Source organism: Schistocerca serialis, chromosome 9 (genome assembly GCF_023864345.2).
Source record: "Schistocerca serialis cubense isolate TAMUIC-IGC-003099 chromosome 9, iqSchSeri2.2, whole genome shotgun sequence".
Lineage (NCBI taxonomy): Eukaryota > Metazoa > Arthropoda > Insecta > Orthoptera > Acrididae > Schistocerca > Schistocerca serialis.
In genome coordinates, this window is record NC_064646.1 from 350,285,368 (window position 1) to 350,302,486 (window position 17,119).

The 17,119-nt window shown below is 40.0% G+C and overlaps 1 pseudogene; it reads left to right on the forward strand.

Moving 5' to 3' along the window:
• Positions 1-16,783: 16,783 nt before the first annotated feature.
• Positions 16,784-16,901, forward strand: LOC126420080 (5S ribosomal RNA; annotated as a pseudogene).
• The last annotated feature ends 218 nt before the right edge of the window (positions 16,902-17,119 follow it).

Here is a 17,119-nt window from a genome sequence, read left to right on the forward strand (position 1 = left end):
CCGAATGACTGTTGAACAGATCGCCTCCAGAGTTGGCATTTCTGTGGGTTTTGTGCACACAATCCTGCATGACGACCTGAAAATGCGAAAAGTGTCATCCAGGTGGGTGCCACAAATGCTGACGGACGACCACATGGCTGCCCGTGTGGCATGTTGCCAAGCAATGTTGACGCACAATGACAGCATGAATGGGACTTTCTTTTCATCGGTTGTGACAATGGATGAGACGTGGATGCCATTTTTCAATCCAGAAACAAAGCGCCAGTCAGCTCAATGAAAGCACACAGATTCACCGCCACCAAAAAATTTCGGGTAACCGCCAGTGCTGAAAAAATGATGGTGTCCATGTTCTGGGACAGCGAGGGCATAATCCTTACCCATTGCGTTCCAAAGGGCACTGCGGTAACAGGTGCATCCTACGAAAATGTTTTGAAGAACCAATTCCTTCCTGCACTGCAACAAAAACGTCCGGGAAGGGCTGCGCATGTGCTGTTTCACCAAGAAAACGCACCCGCACATCGAGCTAACGTTACGCAACAGTTTCTTCGTGATAACAACTTTGAAGTGATTCCTCATGCTCCCTACTCACCTGACCTGGCTCCTAGTGACTTTTGGCTTTTTCCAACAATGAAAAACACTCTCCGTGGCCACACATTCACCAGCCGCGCTGCTATTGCCTCAGCGATTTTCCAGTGGTCAAAACAGACTCCTAAAGAAGCCTTCGCCGTTGCCATGGAATCATGGCGTCAGCGTTGTGAAAAATGTGTACGTCTGCAGGGCGATTACTTTGAGAAGTAACGCCAGTTTCATCGATTTCGGGCGAGTAGTTAATTAGAAAAAAAATCAGAGGCCTTAGAACTTGAATGCACCTCGTAGATTGTGGATTTTCAGACATTACCACTATGCTAGACATGCATACAACAATGCATTTACAGTTACTTGCATTCAGCATGTATGTTGCAAAGAATAACACAACTTCCAGAGTTGGACTATACTACGATAGCAGCTTGACGAGTGGTGCAGACACTGGTGATAATGGTAACTCAAAATCTGGAAACAGTTCTGCGCGCTGACTTGATTTCTGCTCCAATGCATTAGATGCTGTATGCAATGCTAGTAGAATGATACTTTGTGTATATTTTGGATATACTTGAAACTCAAAGTCGGGGAAACAATTATGTGACCCCCTCTGATATATCAGATGGTGCTACATGGCATCTGTCTGCATGCTGGATTGGTTTTGGCTGCTGCTCAGGTTATCAGGCACTGCATCAGCTATGTCAGGGAGCTGTTGTGTTGAAGAAGTAATAAACAAAAACCATGAAAACACAAACACACAATGAATACTATAATAATAATAATAATAAAAACATTTAGAGATAGGCACGGTTTAATACTTGCAATCAACTGTGCGAGTTGGTATTTTCTGTCTGGAGACACCAGATCTCTGATGGTATTTCATGATGATCAACCTTTCAGTAGCATGTGCTGAAGATGCCTGCCTAGTTCACCTGATGAGTGGGTGCTGAGGATGACTGGTGGGGGAGGGGGGGTTGATGACTGCAACGCCATGGAAATTGGAACAACTATCTTGGATTGAGATAATGCTTCAGGCTGCACTTGTATCTCATGGCCCTTGAATCACAATCTTAGATTCTGATTTCATCATCCTGAGTCTCCACTGTGAATTTTAAATTTAGAACCCTGCAGACTGTGCCAGTATTGTCAGGACCACTACCTTGGATTCCTCACCCTGCATACTGTGCTAAGATCAGTCATCCTGTTTACAGTTTTGGGGTAATTATTTATAGTTTTGAGGTAATTTGTTAAAGTGTGGAGGCCTTCATATGCCCACTTTTATGGAAGTCCAAAATATTTCAGATTAGCTTTCATAAAATCAAATTCCTCACAACCTTCGATAATTCTAAATCTGGCAACTGTTGGCACTAATTTTCTACAGTCAAACTTATTTCAATGGACTACAGCCTAGCAGATTTTGCTCAGTACAGCATTGCACAGTCATTTCACATCACATCTTCTGAGACCTACTGTGCTCTTGTTGGAGGAACTGTACAGGCATTCATCAGAAAATTATTTACAAATCCTATGAAAGTGTGTGTAATTTTGCATTAGAGGGTCCACAACCCTACCTGTTGATTATGAACATGTTTGACATGTCGTTCACATCTTGAGATTGCTCAGCTGGAAATGTTAGATGTCTTATGTATAACATCGAACACTTACAGTTTATGTGAGGACTCACCTAAATGTCACTTAAAATGCAGTGTTAGCCTGGACATTAGATCATTTTATGTTTATAGGAAGTAATATCGGAGTTCAACGTTGGGTCTGCATTGATATCAAACTTCCATCTCACTAAGGCATGCAAAAATTAATACTTGTTAAAGACTAATACTACCACCCATCATTAGTCTGGACATTGTGGTACAGCTAGCTGGGAATGAACTAAATTGAAATGAATTGAATTGGAAAATCAGTGTTAATTAAAGAGTGATACTGTCACCAATGTGGTACAGTCAGTTTAGAGTCTATGGATCTGAGTCTGCTACTACAGCTTGTTGGTAACCAGTTGCAACACATACAATGAATCTATTGCTATTACCTTTCTGTATTCAACTTGGAACCCATTATTTGAATGTAGGGAATGATTTTACTATTACAACAACAACTAGTAATCTACCAACTGAGAGCCACATATACCATACCTCTCTAAGAACTTCTATAGTGCTTTCCACATAAGTCATATAGGACTCAGTAATGATACAGAGGTTTGAAGAGCAGTCACATTGATGTCTTAGCCTTCAAATTCTTCTGATGTCAGTGCATGTGGAGCACTATTAGATGTCAGTTCTACTGCTGTAATTTGTGGGAGTTGTGTGTAAATATATGATGTCAGATATGACAGCAGAAAACTGTTGTAGAACTGATTTGTGTACATGCTCGATCTGCTGGCAGTTGCAATCTTTCATATGGAATGTAGTGTAAATCTTAGCAGCACATCTCTCTATGAACCATACACAACTTTGACCAGCAAAAGACTTATTGAAGGATTCATACCCGCATTCATCAGAAATTATTTAGAAAACCTGTGGAAATGTTTGGTGTCTCTGTCTATCATTTATGTACTGTGATGTGGGACATTTGCAGCCCAGTATAATGAATTGAGTTCTGTATTTCTGCATGACAGGCGTCCATGCTACAAGGGCCAAGTCATGCTAGTTGTTTTGAGGATGTAATGCACACACTTCTCTAATCATCTATTTGACAATTATTGTGTGAGAGATGTAGAAGTGAGCTAGTGTTGCATTATGTTCTGTTCTCAATGTTAGCACAATATTAGCATCACACTGTTAAGTTCAAACCTCAAACACTGCAGCCCTGCACATGTCTATTTGTATCAAGGATTTCGCTTTCATAGCACTGGCGAGTGGGATGCATGTTAAAAAAGATTGCTTTTTGTAAGTACAATAATAATGAACTGTGACAAATGATACAATGACATTGTACCACAGGAATTGATTAAAACCAAAAGTATGTTTGAAATATGTGAACACTGAGTACATTATGTAATAAAGAGAAGAAAAAGAATTGGGTTGGGCATATATTAAGAAAGAATGATGGACTGATAAAAACAGTTTTAGAAGGTTATGTAGAAGGAAAAAGGGGGTGAGGAAGGAAGAGATTCCAGATACTGGATGACATGATGGACGATACAACATACAGCAGCCGTGAGAAGGAAGCAATGGATCACAGAAAATGGAGAGGCAAAGGACCTGCTGATATAGCAGATAATTGATGATGATGATGTGTACATTATCGTTTTTGAGACTGCCAGAGATTTGAAAGGTATATAACCAGCTAAATACAAAAACATAATGCAGTTGTAGTACTAGCTGAACTTGCGAAATTACATAAACATACCAAACAACAATGATTATGATAACGGAAGCATTTCACAGATACAATGGGATCATTCTATGATTTTGAAAGTACAGGAGAAGTGGATGGAAGACTTAGATTTGTTGAAATGGTTTTTAGAAAATTCCACATACAGTAAAGGAAAGTGGCATAGAAGGTGCCAGTGCTGTCGTTTCTAGAGGTTTGTTTGGAGTGCAAAACAATGGATACTGAACAAAATCAGAGATGCCTTGCTAGAGTCATAACAGTTATGTATAGCTCAGACAAAAGTGTAATGGTATGGACCAGCTATGGCACGAAATTTGACTCTTTTGGTACACATTTAGTTGATTTTAACACAATGTTCATTGATTTCAGCACTGACCTAAAGATTTGCTGTAGGTATGTTGGCTGTCTCCATTTGGAAATACTATGGAGATGTGTGATGTTACATGTGCAACATATAAGACACAGTAAAGCAGGAACTGTTACATGTAAAAGTTCTGTGGCATGATTGCTGTCAAACTGACAGTAAATATCACATGTTTTCAGATTCCAGTGGAAAGTGTTAAGTGCTCTGACTGATGGTCTTAGCTCACATGCCTCCTTCTACTACAGTTGGTGTCTAACATTGTAGCCTCATTACACTTTGGGTGGCAACATATCTAACCATCAAGAATGATACTTTAGTGAGAGGAAAAAGAGTGTTTGCATCAGTACAAGTCCTGATTTCACCTGTCTTTGAGATCATCACATGAGATGCGAATTCATTCTGCTGCAGGCTGCAACTGTATGTTCTGTAAACTTTCATGTTAATGTTTCATGAAAAGAATATCCATACACCTGGGTATGTGGTAACCAGTCACTGTTCAATACACAGCCGCATTGTCACATCGGTTCACACAGCACAACAGTATGTGACTCAGTTTTATAATTGAGGAGTGGTTAAGGCCTTAGCAATGTGTCTGTGTCAGCATATTTGGCGATCAGAGGCCACTATCTTGATGGCCAGCTGACTGAGGTAGTGTGCCAGCTTTGGCACCTTCCTGGCCTCATGCTATGCAGCCAGCACTGTCTCGCATCATCCCCATTAGATGGATGCTGCTGACAGCTCTCAACTACATCTCATATCCAATAGATAGCGTTGCATTCTCTCGCAGACTATGGTAAAGTTATTTCATCTTGAAATGTGATATACAAGTAGGATATTGACTACTCTTGTGAAGAATGCCATTCTATTCCTGTCATATGCGTATAAGATGCATTGTTGATGGTTATAATTCATCTTGTCACTTCATTTAAATGTGTTTATGTCTCACCACAATCAGTCTGAGAGGGGAAGGCAAAAATTCAACTATCTGTTGATGCAAAAATTTTGGTGTTCAACTATAGTATCAGTTTATAAATGATGAGGTGATAATTTAAACAAGGCAACTAACATCTCTGTAAAAGAAAAGATTGTACAAAAATGTAAAAGTATTGTACTGCTAGAAAATTGTTTGATAACTATACTTGTTATTATTTTTAAGTCTGTAAACCAAATCCCTAAAATTATACATTGACATGTCTCCAATACAACAGATCACATGATCTGAATATTGTATGTTATGAGATGAAATACATAAAATCAAATCAAATGTCATATTATGAGAATTGAAACAAACAAACATGCAAATAAGAGTTATATACCATCTCAAAGTGTGCCTAGTGTATAACAACATGTCAACAAAACATAGAGTTATCGAAGTGTGCAAGGCCATCCATGACCAACTGAGATTATATTTGGAAAGAGACCAGTCACTCAGGGAAGCATTTAGGCCTGTTGCTGAAACTCCCAAATGTCTCTCAAGAGCTAATGACTCTGTAGGAGATGCTACTAACACTTTTGTCAAACATTACAATGACAGGTGGATAAATAGAATATACATAGTAAGCAGGGAAAATCCATCTATGAGGGCTGTTCAAAAAGTATCCGACCTTTTTTTTCCATTGTTGAAGCCAACAATGGGATCAGGACACATGCTCACTCTATATGTTTGTAGGCATACAGAGTCCACATGCTTGATTTTTTCATGATTGTGGAAACTATCAGTTTCTGGCTGGTCATTAGCAAGCGAACACATAACTGGTAGTTGTCAGATTATTTGCTGAGGGCAAAATGACAGAAAAAGTGGAACAACATTAATACATCAGATTTTGATTTAAGCTTGGCAGTTCTCAAGTTGAAACAGTCACTATCAACAAGTGTTTGGGTAAGAAGCAATGGTTACCAAACAGATGAAAAAGTGTCACAACTGCTTCAAACATGACTGCTCTTCAGTGAAGAGATAAACATTAAGCATTTTCAGCTAGGCCCGTGACATTCACAAATGAGGCTGTTATTGATCAAGTAAGGAGCCTGGTGATGCAGGACAGATGAATCCCAATCAGAGAACTTGCGGGCAATGTTAAAGTTAGTACTGGATCCATTCATTTCATTTTAACATAACATATGGACCTCAGGAAGCTCTCAGAAAAAATTATTCCAGTGTTACCAACACTGAACAGAAGTAACTTCATTCAGAGATCACACAGGACATGCTAGATACTGTGAACAATAATCCCAACTTTTTTAAAACAGTGATCACTGATGATAAGTCCTGGATCTGGGGGTATAACCCATAAACAAAGTTCCAGCCTTCGCAATGGAAGCATCTACCATCCTTAAGACCCGAAAAAGTGAGACAGGTCTGTACCAATGTGAAAGTCATGCTAGCCGGCCGGAGTGGCCGTGCGGCTCTAGGCGCTACAGTCCGGAACCGAGCAACCGCTACGGTCGCAGGTTCGAATCCTGCCTCGGGCATGGATGTGTGTGATGTCCTTAGGTTAGTTAGGTTTAATTAGTTCTAAGTTCTAGGCGACTGATGACCTCAGAAGTTAAGTCGCATAGTGCTCAGAGCCATTTTTGAAAGTCATGCTGACCATCTTTTTTTACTCCAGTGGTGTGGTCCATCATGAGTATACCCCTCAAGGCACTAATACAGAGTACCGCAAAAAGGTACTGCATTGTGTCAGTGAAGCAGTGAGACACAAATGACCAGACTTGTGGACAGTGAGCAGTTAGCACTTCACCACGATCATGCACCCACTCATCATTCTCAATTAATTCGGAGTTATTTGGCCAAAAACAACATTACTGAGATTTTTCAGCCTCCCTATTCTCCTGACCTAATACCAAGTGACTTCTGGCTTTTGGAAGCTAAAGGTGATTACTTGGAAGGTGACAAGAGTTTGAGTTTGAGTGACAAGAGTTTGAGAAGTTTAATCAAGAATGCAGTACAGATTGGTGATAGGAAGTTTGAAAGAATGCCAGATTTACTGAAGTTAATATTGCTAAAATATTCCAGACTTAACAAGTATTCACTGAAAAATATAGAAATTTATGGACAAATATTATGTATGACTAAAGTAAATCAGAAAGCCAATGGAGTGGGAACAAATTGTCTTACAGCAGGAGATACAAAAACATTATTAAACTGGTGTTAGGGGATGTGCGTAACAATGGCATTATTAATATTCAGAATAAAAAAATTAACAGTCAGTCTCCACAATATATAAATACTATGATGACCCTAATGAAGTTGTTGACTGCTCATAGCATTGGCCACAGTTGAGAATACAGTTCATTCAAATGAAATCTTTCCGAGCTCAAAGGAAGACTTGCTATCAAATAATAATTATGAAGACAGTAGTGCAAGAGCTCCACAAACCAGCATGCAAGTCTTTTCCATGTGGGTACACTAAAATTGGAGGTTTTGAAAGCTTATGGCAGATGGTTCTTTTAGATATAAGGCAATATTCACAGGAGAATAAAAGTTTTAAATACATTTTAATGTTCATTGATATGAACTCCAGATTTGATTGAGCCTTACCTCTGAAAATAAACCTCAGGAAAGCAGTTGTTCAGGTGATTTGTCAATTGCTGCAGATGGGAACCAACTATACACCAGACAGCCATCAGAGAGACCATGGCAGTATGTTTTATAGTAGTTAATTCAAGCTGATATAGAATGGTATGGAATTCACCACTACTTGACATTCTCCCAGATGGAGGTAAGTATTATGGAACATTTGAACAGAACGATGAAAGCACAAATGTGGACACATTTTAATGTTTGCGGATCTTATAAATGGACTAATATTCTTCGGTAAATCATTGATAAGTGTAACCAAACTGTACACAGAACAATAAAAATGAAACCAATTGATACTTGTGGTAATGTTCTCTTAAATACAGTACATAGTCACATTAAAATGGTAGATCCGCACAAACAGAAATTTAGTGTGTGTGATGTACTACATATTTCTGAATACAAGACTGCTCCTAGAATTACATCATAAAGGATAGAAAAGGTAGTGAAATCCAATGGTGGCTGCTGTGTAAGAGCAAAATAGCATGTGAACACCCTAGCTTTTGACACCTTGCAGATTTGTTGTTGTTGTGATCTTCAGTCCAGAGACTGATTTGATGCAGCTCTCCATGCTACTCTATCCTGTGCATGCTTCTTCATCACCAAGTAACTATTGCAACCTACATCCTTCTGAATCTCCTTAGTGTATACATCTCTTGGTCTCCCTCTATGATTTTTACCCTCCACGCTGCCCTCCAGTACTAAATTGATGATTCCTTGATGCCTCAGAAAGTGTCCTACCAACCAAACCCTCTCTTTAGTCAAGTGTGCCACAAATTCCTCTTCTCCTCAATTATATTCAGTACCTCCTCATTAGTTACGTGATCTACCCATCTAATCTTCAGCATTCTTCTGTAGCACCACATTTCGAAGGGTTCTATTCTCTTCTTGTCTAAACTATTTATCATCCATGTTTCACTTCCATACATGGCTGCACTCCATAAAAATACTTTCAGAAAAGACTTCCTGACACTTAAATCTATACTTGATGTTAACAAATTTCTCTCCTTCAGAAACGCTATCCTTGACATAGCTTGTCTACATTTTATACCCTCTCTACTTCGACCATCATCAGTTATTTTGCTCCACAAGTAACAAAATTCATCTACTACTTTAAGTGTCTCATTTCCACATCTAATTCCCTCAGCATCACATGATGTAATTTGACTACATTCCATTATCCTCATTTTGCTTTTGTTGATGTTCATTTTATACCATCCTTTCAAGTCCTTTGCTGTCTCTGACAGAATCACAATGTCATTGGTAAACCTCAAAGTTTTTATTTCTTCTCCATGGATTTTAATTCCTACTCCAAATTTTTCTTTTGTTTCCTTTACAGCTTGCTCATTATAGAGATTGAATAACATCGGAGATAGGATACAACCCTGACTCACTCCCTTCTCAGCAACTGCTTCCCTTTCATGCTCCATGACTCTTATAGCTGCGAACTGGTCTCTGTACAAACTGTAAATAGCCATTCACTCCCTTTATTTGACCCCTGCCACCTTCAGAATTTGGAAGAGAGTATTGCAGTCAACATTGTCAAAGGCTTTCTCTAAGTTTACAAATGCTAGAAACATGGGTTTGCCTTTCCTTAATCTATCTCCTAAAAAAAGTTGTAAGGTCAGTATTGCCTCAAGTGTTCCAACATTTCTACAGAATGCAAGCTGATCCTCCCTGAGATCAGCTTCTAGCAGTATTTCCATTTGTCTATAAAGAATTTGTGTTAGTATTTTGCAGTCGCAATTTATTAAACTGATAGTTTGGTGGATGTTTGGACAACATGGATGTGGAGTAACAGAGATTGATATAAAATTAACTTAGTATTAAGAAAACAGTCTTAAATCACTTTTTTTCCATTTATTTAGCGCCGACCAGTTTCAGCCCATCTCAGGAGCCATCTTCAGGGCAAACATACTGTTTTCTTAATACAATGATAGTTTGGTAATTTTCACACTTGTCTACACTTGCTTTCTTTGGATTGGAATTATTATGTTCTTCTGAAGTCTGGGGGTATATCACCTGTCTCATACATCTTGCTCACCAGATGGTAGAGTTTTGTCAGGGCTGGCTCTCCCAAGGCTATCAGTAGTTCTAATGGAATGTTGTCTACTCCTGGGGCCTTGTTTGGACTTAGGTCTATCAGTGCTCTGTCTAACTCTTCACGCAGTGTGATATCTCCCATTTCATATTCATCTACATCCTGTTCCATTTCCATAATATTGCCTTCAAGTACATCACCATTGTATAGCCTGTCTATATACTCCCACCTTTCTGCTTTCCCTTCTTTGCTTAGAACTGGTTCTCCATCTGAGCTCTTGATATTCATACAAATGGTTCTCTTCTCTCCAAAGGTCTCTCTAATTTTTCTGTAGGCAGTATGTATCTTATTCCTAGTGATATATGCCTCTATATCCATACATCTGTTCTGTAGCCATCACTGCTTAGCCATTTTGCACTTCCTGTCAATCTCATTTTCAAGACATTTGTACTCCTTTTTCCAGCTTCATTTAGAGCATTTTTATATTTTCTCCTTTCATCAATTAAATTCAATATGTTTTCTGCTACCCAAGGATTTCTACTAGCCCTTGTTCTTTTACCTACTTGATCCTCTGCTGCCTTCACTATTCCATCTCTCAAAACTATCCATTTTTCTTCTGTTGTATTTCTTTCCCCTGTTCTTGTCAATCATTCTCTAATGCTCTCTCTGAAACTCTCTACAACCTCAGGTTCTTTCAGTTTATCCAGGTCCTACCTCCTTAAATTCCCACCTTTTTGCAGTTTCTGCAGTTTTAATCTGCAGTTCATAACCAATAAATTGTGGTGAGAGTCCACATCTACCCCTGGAAATGTCTTACAATTTAAAAATTGGTTCTTAAATCTCTGTCTTACCATTACATAATCTACCTGAAACCTTCTAGTGTCTCCAGGCCCCTTCTTTCATGGTTCTTAAACCAAGTGTTAGCTATGATTGAGTCATGTTCTGTGCAAAATTCTATCAGGTGGCTTCCTCTTTCATTCCTTACTCCCATTACATATTCACCTACTACTTTTCCTTCTCTTCCTTTTCCTACTATCAAATTCCAGCCCCCTGTGACTATTAAATTTTCGTCTCCCTTCACTATCTGAATAATTTCTTTTATCTCATCATACATTTCTTCAATCTCTTCACCGTCTGCTGAGCTAGTTGGCATATAAACTTGTACTGCTGTGGTAGGTGTGGGCTTCGTGTCTATCTTTGCTACAATAATGCATTCACTATGCTGTTCATGGTCCCTTATAGTCTGTCTGTAAACTCAAGAGCGAGCAGCGCTTTTGGTGGGGGAAGTGGCCTTTCCCGGAAGAGCCCTGCCACTGGCCTACAGGGCCACCCAAAATCAGTTGCCCGTTACCTATCTAGCGGTGTAGTTCGACGTGCAGTGATATACGTCGTTTCTGTTCATGGGATCTTAGTTGCCAACCTTAGTCAGTTGACTTTGTGTACTCACTGATATACTTCAGTATCCGGAATTGATGGACAATCGCTCTGCATTGCAAGAAAATGTGCAGAATAAGGAGATATTTGCGCAGAACGAGCATTCGATCGTCTCTATCGTTATTACAGCTTGTGTTAAGGAGGCTACAGAAAAAGAACTGTTGGCTAATATTATCAGTCCCAATCAAAGGGCTGCAGTTTATGCAAACATCAGCCTCGCCAAAATATGATGCATAAGGAAGGAACGCGAAAACAAGGCGCATGGTTTACTGGAATCGCTGCGAAGGAAAACTAATAATTTAGGGAGGAAACCCATTGTTACAGACAGTTTCACAAAATCGGTCATTCGACAAACGATGGAGGACTTTTACATAAACCAAAAAAGAATGCCCACATTACGGAAATTACTCACTGGCGTGAAACAAAAAATACAGTTTCGTTGCAGAAAGATATTTTACACAAGACATTGAGTGAAATGAGATTTACCTGGAAATACTTTTCAGACATGTTAACGAAGACAATGACAAAAAAATCAGTGCGAATCGAACTAATACAACACACGTAATTATAAATATATGGTTACTTTCTAAACACTCTTCGTGTTGCAAGAATTGTTAAGTTTTAATGGAGCCTTTCAAAGAAAACTTCTACCTTTTAGTAGAAACACAAAGTAAGAGCAAGCCTTACATTCTTCAGACTGATTGCACTATATCTGGTTCGTCTTACGAACAGAGGAACATACATTCATATGAATGGGCATTCGGTTCTATGTTTGTAGTAGAATTATGTTAATATTATTTATTCTATAATGTTCTGTTTCGAAGAAGCTATCGTCTTTTGTTTTCCTTATACTCTTAACCCATTTGTCTAAAAATATACGCAGACGGGACATATCTGTACACGGCGTCGTCACAGATTTAAAGCATGTGTTGCGGCAGGGACTGTACTACATTGTGGAACAGCCTGTAGAAGCACCCTGTGATGTAGCAGGGTAGGCAGAGTGGGGACTCGCGCGCTCACTCTTCAGTTTACCGACAGACTATACCCATGCTCCTACTTCTTTTTTCATTAGTAAACCTACTCCTGCATTACCCCTATTTGATTTTGTATTTATAACCCTGTATTCACCTGACCAGAAGTCTTGTTCCTCGTACCACTGAACTTCACTAATTCCCACACTATCTAGTTTTCATCTATCCATTTCCCTTTTTAAATTTTCTAACCTACCTGCCTGATTAATGGATCTGACATTCCAGGCTCTAATCCGTAGAACACCAATTTTTTTTTTTTCCTGATAACGACATCCTCCTGAGTAGTCCCTGCCCAGAGATCCGAATGGAGGACTATTTTACCTAAGAGTACACCATCATCATTTAACCATAGAGTAAAGCCGTATGTCCTTGGAAAAAAATATGGCTGTAGTTTCCCCTTGCTTTCAGCTGTTCACAGTACCAGCACAGCAAGGCGGTTTTGGTTAGTGTTACAAGGCCAGATCGGTCAATCATGCAGACTGTTCCCCCACAACTACTGAATAGGCTGCTACCCCTCTTTTCAGAGGCGGTGGTGTTATGGTGTGCTTGTGTTTTTCATGGAGGGGTTTTGCACCCCTTGTTGTTTTAAAAAGCACTATCACAGCACAGGCCTACACTAATGTCTTAAGAATGTTCTTGCTTCCCACTGCTGAAGAGCAATTTGGGTACGGCGATTTCATCTTTCAACACGATCGAGCACCTGTTCATAATGCATGGCCTGTGGCAGAGTTGTTATATGACAATAATATCCCTGTAATGGACTGGCCTGCACAGGGTCCTGATCTGAATCCTATAGAACACCTCTGGGATGCCGACTTTGTGTCAGGCTTCACCGACCGACATTGATACCTCTCCTCAGTGCAGCACTTCATGAAGAATGGGCTGTCGTTCCCCAAGAAACCTTCCAGCACCTGACTGAACGTATGCCTGCGAGAGTGGAAGCTGTCATCAAGGCTAAGGGTGGGCCAACACCATATTGAATTCCAGCATTACCCATGGACGGTGCCACGAAGTAAGTCATTTTCAGCCAGGTGTCCGGATACTTTTTATCACATAGTGTAATTAAACAAAGGGGATTGAAGTATTGCACTGACAGTATTAGAAATGCACTACAGTATTCCTAATATCACAGCATGAATGGCAATCTACATCTAGGATGTGGTGTGTGCAAGCTACCCATGGTGCGTATGACAATATTGATTTAGACTTCAAAACAGTCCGTACCATGTTTCAAGTTACATGCAGACATGAGTATGCTTAAAATTGAAATAAAGATGACCACAAGGTAATAGGTTTTACACAGAAAAATTCAACAAGATCACTACTAGGTTTCTCAGAGGGGAAATTTTGTAGAAGTACACAGAATAAATTTTATGTGTCAGTTCATTCAGGAGATATACTGCCTGTTAGCAAGATTCATATCCAGTGCAAAATTGCTTGAATTTGTATATCAACAACAAACTGATTCACACAACCTACAGATTATTCTCTACAGATGGCTTACACTATAAAATCATAGAGATGTCAACCAATGCCACATATCTCCCAGTGACTGTTCAGACATTAGACTATCTCAAGCTGAATACTGTGGACCAAGATAGGTGTCTCATAGGTTTGCACAGTGAAGATATAATAATTGTGGTGTCACCGCCAGACACCACACTTGCTAGGTGGTAGCCTTTAAATCGGCCGCGGTCCATTAGTATACGCCGGACCCGCGTGTCGCCACTGTCAGTGATAGCAGACCGAGCGCCACCACACGGCAGGTCTAGAGAGATGTCCTGGCACTCGCCCCAGTTGTACAGCCGACGTTCATAGCAATGGTTCACTGACAAATACGCTCTCATTTGCCGAGACGATAGTTAGCATAGCCTTCAGCTACATTTGCTATGACCTAGTAAGGCGCCGTATTCAATTGATAATTAATATTATGAAGCATGTACCATAACGAGAGATGTTCTACAAATGTGGATTAAAGTTAAGTATTATAGCAACTGCGTCCATTTTCTAAGTTCTCATTTCCTGTTAACTGTTCCAGACCTCACGCCAATCTGCGTGAGCTTAACGCGTGCCTTTCGCCTTCCTCTCGTTGTGACTTGGCTGTCTTGCTAAGTCACAACATAATAAGGTTCCACTTGAAGCAGGATGCATGTACAGCATAAAACCAGTACACACAGCCAACAGCACGTCACTTCACAATGGAAATACAATGAATTAATAGCAGGAACCATCAATTCATTAAATTGTTGGGCTTGAAATCATGCAAGCGTAACGCTCTCATTCAACGTAATGGTCCCAGTCAAATATGATGAATGAATCATTCATCAGGAATACATCTTGCACAAATGTTTTGCTTCAGTTACATTTTATAACAATGATGAGATGAGGATTTTGGTCCAGCACCAAGATACTTTAACCATTCCAAGCAGCAGTTTCCTATACTTGGAGAGGTTGTTGTTGTTGTGGTCTTCAGTCCTGAGACTGGTTTGATGCAGCTCTCCATGCTACTCTATCCTGTGCAAGCTTTTTCATCTCCCAGTACCTACTGCAACCTACATCCTTCTGAATCTGCTTAGTGTATTCATCTCTTGGTCTCCCTCTATGATTTTTACCCTCCACGCTGCCCTCCAATACTAAATTGGTGATCCCTTGATGCCTCAGAACATGTCCTACCAACCGATCCCTTCTTCTGGTCAGGTTGTGCCACAAACTTCTCTTCTCCCCAATCCTATTCAATACTTCCTCATTAGTTATGTGATCTACCCATCTAATCTTCAGCATTCTTCTGTAGCACCACATTTCGAAAGCTTCTATTCTCTTCTTGTCCAAACTAGTTATCGTCCATGTTTCACTTCCATACATGGCTACACTCCATACAAATACTTTCAGAAATGACTTCCTGACACTTAAATCAATACTGGATGTTAACAAATTTCTCTGCTTCAGAAACGCTTTCCTTGCCATTGCCAGCCTACATTTTATATCCTCTCTACTTCGACCATCATCAGTTATTTTGCTCCCCAAATAGCAAAACTCCTTTACTACTTTAAGTGCCTCATTTCCTAATCTAATTCCCTCAGCATCCCCCGACTTAATTAGACTACATTCCATTATCCTTGTTTTGCTTTTGTTGATGTTCATCTTATATCCTCCTTTCAAGACACTGTCCATTCCATTCAACTGCTCTTCCAAGTCCTTTGCTGTCTCTGACAGAATTACAATGTCATCGGCGAACCTCAAAGTTTTTATTTCTTCTCCATGAATTTTAATACCTACTCCGAATTTTTCTTTTGTTTCCTTTACTGCTTGCTCAATATACAGATTGAACAACATCGGGGAGAGGCTACAACCCTGTCTTACTCCCTTCCTAACCACTGCTTCCCTTTCATGTCCCTCGACTCTTATAACTGCCATCTGGTTTCTGTACAAATTGTAAATAGCCTTTCGCTCCCTGTATTTTACCCCTGCCACCTTTAGAATTTGAAAGAGAGTATTCCAGTCAACATTGTCAAAAGCTTTCTCTAAGTCCACAAATGCTAGAAACATAGGTTTGCCTTTCCTTAATCTTTCTTCTAAGATAAGTCGTAAGGTCAGTATTGCCTCACGTGTTCCAGTGTTTCTACGGAATCCAAACTGATCTTCCCCGAGGTTGGCTTCTACTAGTTTTTCCATTCGTCTATAAAGAATTCGTGTTAGTATTTTGCAGCTGTGACTTATTAAGCTGATAGTTCGGTAATTTTCACATCTGTCAACACCTGCTTTCTTTGGGATTGGAATTATTATATTCTTCTTGAAGTCTGAGGGTATTTCGCCTGTTTCATACATCATGCTCACCAGATGGAAGAGTTTTGTCAGGACTGGCTCTCCCATGGCCGTCAGTAGTTCCAATGGAATATTGTCTACTCCTGGGGCCTTGTTTCGACTCAGGTCTTTCAGTGCTCTGTCAAACTCTTCACGCAGTACCATATCTCCCATTTCATCTTCATCTACATCCTCTTCCATTTCCATAATATTGTCCTCAAGTACATCGCTCTTGTATAGACCCTCTATATACTCCTTCCACCTTTCTGCTTTCCCTTCTTTGCTTAGAACTGGGTTTCCATCTGAGCTCTTGATATTCATACAAGTCGTTCTCTTATCTCCAAAGGTCTCTTTAATTTTCCTGTAGGCAGTATCTATCTTGGAGAGGAAATTAGTGAAAAAGAAGAATGGATGCCCTACAATATCTGATGTTACATGTAATGCATTTGATTTCCTGTTTCATTAAATAATAGATATCACACCAATCTCAAAAACATATTTGCAGGTCAAAGTCATACTTGTACGATTTAGAAACTGGAGTATAGTTTACAGAGAAACTGACATCATCTGATGAATACAAATGATTAAGAGCACAAATACTCCTCAAGGCCAACAACCTTGCCGCAGTGGTAACACCGGTTCCCGTCAGATCACCGAAGTTAAGCACTGTCGGGCTGAGCTAGCACTTGGATGGGTCACCATCCGGTCTGCCGAGCGCTGTTGGCACGCGAGGTGCACTCAGCCATTGTGAGGCAAACTGAGAAGCTACTTCATTGAAAAGTAGTGACTCTGGTCTCGGAAATTGACATACGGCCAGGAGAGCGGTGCACTGACCACATGACCCTCTGTATCGGAATCTAGTGACGCCTATGAGCTGAGGATGACACAGTGGCCGGTCAGTACCGTTGGGCCTTCATGGCCTGTTCGGGAGGGGTTTAGGTTTT